The sequence below is a fragment of the Pinus tabuliformis genome, chromosome Q (genome assembly GCF_031772625.1).
Source record: "Pinus tabuliformis cultivar Carrire ecotype Pingquan chromosome Q, CPIR1, whole genome shotgun sequence".
NCBI lineage: Eukaryota > Viridiplantae > Streptophyta > Pinopsida > Pinales > Pinaceae > Pinus > Pinus tabuliformis.
In genome coordinates this window covers 952,092,238-952,104,023 of record NC_142296.1, presented here as the reverse complement: position 1 = coordinate 952,104,023, position 11,786 = coordinate 952,092,238, and positions in this window count along the sequence as shown.

Here is an 11,786-nt window from a genome sequence, read left to right as displayed (position 1 = left end):
AGAGGTTCAAATTGTCCCTCCACAAATAACATCACCAACCAAGCCTCCGATATGTTTGTGACCATAAATGTTAATCTATGAAGCTTTGAGATGTATGCCTCTGAGCTGCCATGTTGTCTAAGTTGTGCCATCTCCTTGAAATGAATCTCCATATCCTTCTTGTCTAACCACTATATGGTTTTCTAAGTAAATTTGAAATACAAGGTGATGTTGGCATGACCCATGGTCACTAACCCACGATAACACCACTCAAGGGATTCCATATCCAGATGTAGTATTCCCAACTTAATCGAATAAACCTCAGTCATATGATGTAAATGAAAATAAGTGTCTGCCTTTTGGACCCATGATCTAGTTAATCATTTCGATGAACCATTAAAACATGGAATAGACACCTTCCCCGATGCCTTTTGGAGCTCATTGTTTTTCCTCATTACCTTATATATACCCTTGGGCTTATTCTTCATCTTAAGGTTTTAGAAATCTGTGAAGCTCATGGCAACTTGGAAGTCTCATCCCAACCTCCTATGTTCCACCAAATAATCCCCAAAGGGAATTTCCTGGTCTATTTGTTCCACTTGTTCAGTTATTGTCTCACTGAAAAATTGTCACATGGGGGGTTTGGATGACTTACTATATATGTGGGGTTGGTTGTGTACGGTTGTGCATGGATGGCTAGCTTCTCCACTATTAGAGCCCTCGCCATTAATGGGATCCTTATTATGCTTCTCCCCCATTGGAGTTTCAATGGAACCCCCTTTGTTGTCCAAGTATTTCACTGGCTCCACCATCTCCTTTTGGCCCCTACCTAAGCCATTTAGGACACTTAAAAATTTGTTAAATTAATTATTTTCCTTATCCCCCGTGATTTTCTTCTCTTTTTCAGAGTGTAATTCTTCTCCTATCCCTTTGTCAATTGTTTCTTCTTCTTCTTCCCACAAAGGAGTGGGCTCCCTAACCTGGTAACTCCTTCTATAAGGATACCATTGAAATGTTGTTCCTCATGACTCATCAAACCTCATTCAAATTCTACTCTTAAAACCCAAAAACTATCCAAGTTTATGCTATGATATCATTGTAAGATACCCTCCTGGAAGTACCTTAAGTTTTTCATCAATTTTTTGAGTTTTTCTTGGTCTGGTCTTTGTGATATTTCGTCGAACATTTGGGATGTAAATTGTTATAGGTGCACTTTTTCTTGTTTTGGGTTTAAATAAACATATAATACCAAAAAGTATGCCTACAAAAACACTCTATAATAGCAATATGGTGATCATAACAAACTCAACAATAAATATTTATCATTGGGACAATTAGGATAGTCATACAATATCCATTTCATGACTGATTATAACCCAAAAAATACACAACATCAATAAAGATTTCAATCATGAGCAAGATAAGGTAACCTTATATGCCTTTCCACAATGATAGCATTCCTTTGAGGCAGAGATAGACCAGCTTTAACCCTTTTAATTTTGAGCTCGTTCTCTGAAGTATAGACAATCCCTTTTCATTGTATAAACTCATCAAAAATCCATGACTAATTCTTAGAAATGGTAGCTCCCATGCATTGATATTTAATGTGGCTCCACAACTAACAAACAAAGATTAACATGGAAACAAACTTTGCTACAATTAATAGAAGAACTCGAACCTTCAGCGTGTAAAACTCCTTCCACAACACAGTATAGTCTCAACCCAAAAACGTGGTTCGATATTCAACAAATGAAGGGAAACTATGTCCTTCCTTATCAACAACTCAACCCACTGAATATGTACCAAACTCAACCCCTTAATGACTGGTAAACCCGCTGCCTTTAGTACAGAACTCGTCCAATAAGGGAAATTAGGTAACTCGACCTTCTATAGTGGTTAACTCACCCCTCCTTTAGCTTATACTCTTGGCCACATTAATGGGTATGTATATCTTGTCCAAGAGATAAAGAAAAACCATTCTTAGCAAATAAAATCAACTGATAACACTGAGGGCTTAATTCCTTCTACAAGTATCTTGATATGTTTGAAGGAAAATGGCAAAATCTTAGTGATTTTGCTCTCCAACTAGCTAGAGTGTATGGCCTCAACACCGAAACTAGCAATCTGCAAGTAGGGTTTCCAAAACTCTAGACTCTTCTCCAAGGTCTCTCCAACATTTCTTTTTCTCAAATGACAAAATACTAGAATGAGGAGAACCTCCTCATTTTCCCTTTTTTATTAATTGTTTATCACGTTTGCCACATTTTTACCCTTTTATTTTTATAAAGTCACTTTAATAGTTTTTTCACTTTATTAATTAAAAGTGACTATTCATTAGCCTAGGACATGTCCCATTTTTTGCCACTTTAGCATTTATATTGTTTTTCCTAGGTGAATCATTTTCCCTTAGTTAATTTTTTCCATACCTTTACCTACAAGAACTTTATTAGACTAGTAAAAGTCCCCCAAATGCCTCCTAAGTGGTTGGGGACATTACAAAAGGGGTCGATGTTATTGATTGGGAGAGGTTCATTATAGTTTTAAGAATTAGTCATGTGAGGATCAAGGAAGAGGAAAACTTGCATGTATGGGAAGAAACCTAGCTAGTACAATATATACTCCAAAATTTGGTTATGATCCTTATGTGTTATAGTTATGGTATAGGACATGATATGGTAGTGGAAGAGTATTTGGAATTTCAACTATGCTATGTCGTCAACTCTAAGGAGTAAGGTCCCTATAGGGGATATTGTATAAGAAAAAAAGGCTTTCATGGCTTAGGCTAGTGTATTTTGTGCAAGGAATGTGATAAGTTAACATGTTGCCCTTTTGTAGTTTAAATATGGGAATAATTGGAAAGAAGCATACGATTAAGATAGATTTGGTATAGTTTTTCTATGGAGAGGGTTTGTAAAAGTGGTATAGGAATTCAACTATTAAAAAATACAAGTAATTTAGTTTATTAGTTGCTTTTTGAATATGGCTAACATGTAATGCATCGATCTTTGAATGCACACACATCCCTCCTATATAATGTGTTGTCTAGAGTTTGTTTATTCTAGAATGTTTTGACTAATCATCAAAGGAAAAGCCTCTTGGAGTGATTAAGGAGGAATGTCTTAATAAAAAGGGTGCATGTAATTTCTTTGATATTGCAAGTCAAGGGGTTCCGCCTACCATTGGTGTGTGAGGTGTTCTGTATTAATTAGATTATCACATTTTAAATCTCAAGGTTAGATTGAGAAGTGACATAATTAATTTCATTAAACTCGTGACCTTAAAGTTGTTAATAATGTTAGTAGTTAAAAAAAAAATTAAAAAAAAAAATATTTGATGATTCTCTAATAGTTATTAATTGAATGAATGGAAATTTCGATACGGAAAATTTCACTTTGAAACAAATATATGAGAAGGTTAAACTGGCTTGTACAACTTTTTTACAATATTTGTTTTCAAAATATTTAAAAGAAATTAATATGGATGTAGTTGGTCTCTCAATTATTGGTTTAGAGGTGGATTAGGAGTTTGGAACATTCAAGGGTACATTATAGGCTGTTGGGTAGCAAAAGCCCCACGGAACAAGTTTGGGGTGCAAAGCCCAAAATTTTGGGTAATATTAGGGTAAAAGACTCCGCGGAAAGCGCGAATTGTGAGCTATAGGAGGTTAAGTCAAAGGGTAGTCCAACCCGAAAATATTGTAAATAAATAGTAATAGAGTCGGCTCGCGGTGGGACATGGGCCAAGGGAATGTATAAATAGAGCGAGGCTCTATGAGGGAAAGGCAGTTCAGTTTTAAATTTTTGGTTCTATGATATAATGGGTGAATAGTCTAAGAGCAGTTGTAAGTTTGAGTCAAGGGAGTAGGGTAGAAGGTAGAGGCTCTGCAGCTGTGTGTGTAGAGGCCTGGAAAGTCTGCAACTGTGTGCATAGACCCTTGCAACTGAGTGCGCAGAGTGGATCTAGATGTATTGTTGAAGATTGATAATAAAGATAAGTTTCTTCTGAATTCTGTGTTGATTGCGACTTTACTCTTTTATGATAAATGAACTATTATGATTTCTGCATTTGCTACGGTTGAACACATGTGAACTAGGTTAATCTTGATGTGCGAAGTAACCAAAAGTAATAAATGTTTGCTTAAAGACCATTTTAACTAGATCAAACTAGTAATAAGTGATTCAATCTGTAATAAGCATGATAAGGGTATTCCGATCTGTGCAGATTTGGCATAGCGCAAGGCCGAGGAACAACGCGCGAGCCACATCTCACAACCAAGACATCCCCAAGGTGCAGAAACCTGGTTCCAGAACCCTCCCCTGCTACCTCGGGTGAGACTCTAGTCCGCGCTTCGCAGGCTGTTGCAGAAAGGGCTAGTAGCTGCGGGATTTGTTTGGCTAAATAATTCTTCTGAACCTGGGTTAAGCCCATATAAGCCAACAAATGGTTCCATTGCTGAGACCTGGATCTACTTAAGGGGTGTCTGTTGACACCTAATCCTCTGTGATTGGGTAAATTTGGAATGTGAACAGTCATCAAGAAGATGAACTGATCAGTCACATTCATGTATATAACAATAGCTACCTAATGAAATAAACGAATCAGTTTTTCTGCCAAGTCTGGAGTTACTCCTGGCCTGACATGGTATCAGAGCACAGGTCCCAGGTTCCTTTTTTGGTGTGCCTTGTAACTCCTCTATCCCATAATCTGCCTCTGCCTTATTCCAGCACTGCCTCATAAACGTTGTACGTTAAATTTCTTCATGAATAGCGCTGGTTCATGACTGACAATGCTGAGTGGTGTATGATGAATCTGCGTTGAAATGGTACTTGAAACGCTGACATGTTGAATGATGAGCCATTTTGATGAACGCCCAGAATCCGCTCCTGTTGAATGCGTTACGTCCAAAGTTGAATGCGTTGAATACGTTGAATGGGCTCTGCGGTTTTTGGTATACACCGGTTTTGTATATGGTATTGAACTGACTTCTGGTATATGCGTTTGAATTGATTGGCAACGCTGTCCCATTTTTAACACTGCGTTTGTAGTATCAACGGTTTATTGAATGCGTATTGAATGAATCCTTGCTTTGAATATATGCAAATACATTCACTGGCCAATTCTGCGTGGAGATGTGCTGCTGTTGCGTAAAGCCTGATATGCGTGGTTTTAATATGATAAGTGTGGTTTTTTATAAATTGGGTGTTGATTTCTGAAATGGTTTTAGTGATGCGCACTTGTATGGGTTGTGTTTATAAATCAAAAGCGTTGAATGACATACAATGACAATGGTTCATCTGTTTATGGTGAACGCTCTTATATAAGCATGTTGGAATGACAAATTGTTGTATAGTTGGGTTTATAAAGTTCAGTGAATCGATGCTTGATTTTACACTTGGCTCTCTGATGATATAATATCCACAACGCAAATAAATCGATGTCCCATAAGCAATATTTAAAAGAATGGTTGAATAACACATTGGAAGTGTAGGAATTTACAGGGTAAGTTCCACAGAAAGAATACCAAAAGGACACCGCTCACAACCAGATCTCAAATCAATACACCAGTATTTTTGACGTGGTTAAAACCCTCAGAGTGCAAGGACGGAAACAGTCCACGGCTTGTCCCAACGTGGGTACTACAGGCAATTTATTAATCAAAGAATGAAAATTTACATAAGCTTCTCTCATGCACGGATTACTCGAACAATGACCCTCCATGCGCTTTAAATAGAACTCATGGACCAATCGGGTGTCAAGCCACGGATCAAGTGTCGGTAATACCGAGGTGAGAGTGAACCGTCGGATCACTACATATCGTGACCGTCGGATTGTAAGTTACAAAATGTACAACGGTAAAGAAACACACTTTACCTAACTCTAACCTAACTCTATACTAGACCAAGTTGAACTTAACTATATCCTATGTGTCGGAATATCCTAACATCCCCCCTTAAGAACAACTTGGGATAGGATTGAAGGATTTACAAATATGACACAATAGGAGAAGGAAGGAGGCACTAGAGCCTATCCCCCCTTAGTGACAACTTCCTGAACTCCAAGCATATATCGAAGTTTAGTGAACTTCGCCTCTGTGAGAGCCTTTGTGAAGATGTCTGCAACCTGATCATCTGTTGGACAATATTGCACTTCAAGAACATGGTCATGAATGAGCTTTCTGATGAAGTGCATGTGTAGTTCAATGTGTTTGCTGCGCTGATGCTGGACTGGATCTTTGCATAGCTGAATGGCACTTTGATTATCACACCAAAGTGTGGTTGGATGCTGCTGCTCAAAGCCAAACTCTGATAGGATCTGACGAAGCCACAAGGCTTCCTTACTAGCTTCCACGGCACCACGATACTCTGCTTCTGCTGACGAAAGAGAAATGGCAGCCTGTTTCTTACAAGCCCATGTAATAGGTCCTGAACCAAGAGTGAAGACATAACCGGCAGTAGACTTCCGATCATCAGGGTCACCAGCCCAATCAGAATCAGTGAAACCAACTAACAGAGGAGCTGCTTTGGCACTGTAATGAATCCCAAACTGTATTGTACCTCGAACATAACGAAGTATTCTTTTAGCTGCTTTCCAATGACTTTCACGGGGGTTTTGCATAAAACGAGCAACAAGGCCAACAGCAAAGGAAAGATCAGGACGAGTATGGGTTAAATACAAGAGTTTTCCGACAAGTTGACGGTATAAGGTAGCATCAACTTCAGGAGAAGTACAAGAGACTGAAAGTTTGACTCCAGACTGAAAGGGAGAAGGGGCTGGCTTACAGTCTTCCATGTGAAAATGACGAAGAATATCACAAGCATACTTGGACTGGGAAAGGAAAATACCCTCTTGGGATTGCAAGACTTGAAGACCGAGAAAATAGTGTAAGTGTCCTAAGTCTGTCATTTCAAATTTCTTTTTAAGGCTGGACTTCACATGGTTTATAAGGTTGGGATCACTACCAGTAAGAATAAGATCATCAACATAAAGAACAAGGATGATAAGAGAGTTTCCCACTTTCTTGGTGTAGACAGTATTGTCAGAATGACACCTAGAAAAGCCAGATTCTAAAAGAAAGCTATCCATTTTGGCATACCAAGCCCGAGGAGCTTGCTTGAGGCCATAAAGGGATTTCTTAAGTCGACAAACAAGGCTGGAGTCTGTTTGTATGAAGCCAATGGGTTGTTCCATATAGATTTCTTCCTGCAAGTCCCCATGCAAGAAGGCAGATTTAACATCCATTTGATGGACTTCCCATTTTAAAGAGGCAGCAAGGGAAAGAACAAGGCGGATAGAGTTCATTTTGGCAACAGGGGAGAAGGTTTCAGTGTAGTCAATGCCTTCAACCTGTGAAAAGCCCTTAGCAACGAGACGAGCTTTATGTTTATCAACTTTCCCATCTGGTCCATACTTGGTTCTGTAAACCCATTTACATCTAACAAGTTTGCGTCCCTTTGGTAGAGGAACAAGATCCCATGTATCATTTGTCATTAATGAATGATATTCTTCATTCATAGCTGCTTCCCAATGTGGATGGCCTGAAGCTTCTGCAAAAGTGTCAGGATCATGATTTACTGGAGCTTGAGCCAGTAAAGAAGAGGCTCTTTCAAACTGAGAACGTGTACGTCGCTGATCTGTAGGATCACCGGCAAGATCACCTGCTGCATCCCGAGTAGCACGGACCCATCTTGGAAGTTGAGGATCCTGAGAAGGTGGGGGAGGATTATCATCCTCGCTTTCATCATCTGAAGAAGAAATGTTTTCAAAAGTAGAAGAGAGAGGAAGAGGTGGCACATCCGCCGGACTAGGCTCGCAGGCCGATTTATTTTCATCAAATTTTACATCTCTTCTAATGATAACATTTTTGGACTTAAATGGAATAAGTCTATAACCTTTTACATCTTCAGAATATCCAACAAAAGTACATTTCTCACTCTTAGGTTCTAAAGCTTTATGCTTTTCATCTGGAATATGGGCCCATGCTTCACTTCCAAACACACGAAAGTGACTTACATCTGGTTTAATGGAACTCCAAGCTTCTTCTGGAGTGATATTCTCTAGAACCTTAGTAGGAGTGCGATTGATTATATAATTTGCACAATTAATTGCTTCGGCCCAAAAACTAAGACTGAGTCCTTTAGATTGCAGCATACAATTAGCCATTTCCTTAAGGTGCGATTTTTCCTTTCAGCTACACCATTTTGTTGTGGAGTGTATGGAACAGTATGTTGCATTTGAATTCCATTTTCGGTGCAAAAGTTGATGAATGTGTTTTTAACATATTCTCCACCATTATCAGTTCTTAGCTTAAGAATTTGATGTCCAGATTGTTTTTCAACAAATGCTTTGAAGGCCAGAAAAGTGTTAAATACTTCGCTCTTGAGTTTTAAGAAGTATACCCAAGTGCGTCTGGAGAAATCATCAATGAAAGTTAAGAAGTACTTGCAGCCAGAGAATGAAGCAACAGGAAGAGGACCACATAAATCACTGTGCACAAGCTGTAAAGGGGCTGAGGCGTGCCAAGAGGCACGTTTGTCAAAACTGTCCCGATGATGTTTTCCGAGTACACATCCGGAACAAACACCATCTCTGCAAGATACCATAGGAAGACCTGTCACCATATTTTCTTTACATAGATGCTGAAGGGAGCGATAGTTTAAGTGACCAAATCGCTCATGCCAAAGTTTGCTCACTTCATCATTATGAGCAACAAATACTGAGGGAAGATTTGATGACCCAAAGTTGTGAAACTTATACAACCTTTTGGAATCATCAGCAAGACCAGTAGCTAGAATCTGTTTAGGATCTTTTAGATCCTTGATTACAACATCATGAGGTGAAAATTCAACAATTTTACCTTCACCTGAATGAGTTATCTGATAGACAGATAGAAGGTTGCAGGATAAGGTTGGAACACATAATACATCATTAAACTGACCATTGTCTAGATGAACAGTTCCAGTCCCTACAACATTAAGAGATCTATCATCACCAATATATATATTTTTGGTGTTACAATCATTTAAAGAAGAAAACATGGCTTGGTTTTTGGCCATGTGACAAGAGGCTCCAGAATCAATGAGCCACTCATGAGAATGAGAAGAAGAAGAAGATACATTTAATGCATAACCAGACTGAGATGATTGATAATGACATGCAGAAAGTGCCATTCCGGAAGTTGAAGTTGAAGTAGGCTCCACATGGATGTTATGTTTCTTCATTGCGGCTTCCAAGGCTTCCATCTTCTTAAAGCATTTAGATTCTAAGTGGCCATCTCGATTACAAAAGTTACAATGTCTATCAGTCTTCTTCCATTTGTTTTTATTGGTCTTATCATTTTGCTGAAATGATCTTTCATTTTGAGGCTGAGATGGTTTAGGACCATTCTTTTGAGGATATGACTTCTTAGGATTCTTTGAATTTGGTTGCTGCTGGGCGGCTAACGCTTTCGTGGAAGAGTTTCCAAGATTAAGAAGACCAAGGTGTAAGAGTTTTTCTTGTTCTCTTATTAAGGAGTCAAAGGAAGGGGTCTTGTATTCTTGTCCTTGACAAATGAAAGCTTCCCTTGTAGAATGGAAAGTGGAAACAAATACAGAGTAGGCTGGTCCCAACTTAGTAAGGATGGAATAAATAAGGTTACCATCTTCTTTCTTAACTTTAACACCTTCCAAGAGATATCTAAGGGTCTTGAATTTGGACAAGAAATCTTCAATGCAAGAAAAATTATTAGGATCCAAAGTAAGCAGCTCATTTTCAAGTTGATGGGCTCTAATTTCATTTTTAATCCCAAAAACTTTAGCAAGTTTTTCTAATGCTTCATGAGGAGTCTCAAGTCCTGCAATGTGGAATCTAAGATCAGGAGAAATAGACATCCCTATCAAACCACGTGCTTGATCTTGTCTATTTTCCCATTTTGCCGCCTTGTCTTCATCTTTTGGTTTCTTCTCTTGGTTTGTGGCTATTCTGAAGAGACCTTTACTTCTAAGTAAATCTTCCATGTATTCTACCCATTGGAAGTAGTTAGTGCTGTCAAGAATGACTTGGCATGGACTTTCCATTTTTTTTTTTAAAACTGAAGTTGAAAATGTTGAAATTAAGTGTACCAACGGATAGATCTCGAAAAAATAGGCGGTTTTAAAAAAAACGGCTCTGAAAAAGGCTTCCGGATGAAGAAGTTATGGCTTTTTGAAAAAACATTGTTGACGTTGCCGGCAAAGTGCGCGAATGTGCGGGAATGAAAAAATCCGCCCCCACAAAATGGAGACTTGAACCCAAGACCTCTACTCTCTTAAAATAGCTTTGAACCAATTGATCTATACAAAAAATTTGAGAGAGAGAGAGAGGGGGGGGGGCCTTGATTTGCGTGCTTGCCTTGAGAAAGCTCTTTTTCCCTACAAAACACAAAACCCAACACGAATATGCAAAGAAAAACGAACCTTGCGGCTCGAAGTTAGCTTTAGCCAAAAAACTAGAAATTTTAAAAAAAAATCTCAAGGTTAGCTTTAGCCGAAAAACTAAATATTTTTCTCAATGTTTCTGATTTTCCGAGATCACACTAAGGTGCAGGGAAAAGAGCATACGCATGAGAAAAATCCTTCCTTTCTGTTTCTGATTTGCCCAGATCGCACAGAGTCGCAGGGCAAAGAGCATACGCAGAAATGAAAGGTATAGATCCGGTTAAAAAAAAAGGCTAAATAAACTGAGACCGAAATAAGCAGAGAGAAATTAACAGTAAACTGCAAAAAAAAACATTGTATACCTCCCGATCTGAAAAATGACGCAGCTAGGGCTACCGGAAACCTTTTCGCGTGAAACGAAAGGGGTTCCTCACTGGAACAGATGCTCCGAACGCAACAGAGCAGTCCTCTCGGCCCGAAAGCAGTCAGAAACAGCAGATCTAGGAAACGACAGCCGCATGCAGTTCTACCGGCTTCAGATTTGGATCACCAACGGACGCGGCCCTAAAATAGCTCTGATACCATGTAGGAATTTACAGGGTAAGTTCCACAGAAAGAATACCAAAAGGACACCGCTCACAACCAGATCTCAAATCAATACACCAGTATTTTTGACGTGGTTAAAACCCTCAAAGTGCAAGGAGGGAAACAGTCCACGGCCTGTCCCAACGTGGGTACTACAGGCAATTTATTAATCAAAGAATGAAAATTTACATAAGCTTCTCTCATGCACGGATTACTCGAACAATGACCCTCCATGCGCTTTAAATAGAACTCATGGACCAATCGGGTGTCAAGCCACGGATCAAGTGTCGGTAATACCGAGGTGAGAGTGAACCGTCGGATCACTACATATCGTGACCGTCGGATTGTAAGTTACAAAATGTACAACGGTAAAGAAACACACTTTACCTAACTCTAACCTAACTCTATACTAGACCAAGTTGAACTTAACTATATCCTATGTGTCGGAATATCCTAACAGGAAGTGTAGCTATTGTGATGGAACGCTGAGAGAAGTAGCTGAGTTGAATCGAATCTGGTAAGTTTTCATTGGTATTTAATTGGTAACGCTAAGATCATGCCGTAGTGTTACAGCAGAGTAGGCAGTGATTAAAGTTCAGCCTTGAAGTTTCTGTTTGGAGGGATTCATATGTTTTGAATGCGCTGTCCCATTAAACTATATATATATTGAACAGCATATATATATACCAGCGTTTAAAGTTTTGAATGCGTAGTCTGTACATATGTAATATGGTGAGGATCTTTGGAGGGATTTGAAGAAACAGTAAAGTATTGTTTTGCCCTTTTGAGTACAATTTCATTGTTCATCAGTAGAAGTTTTTATCAGCA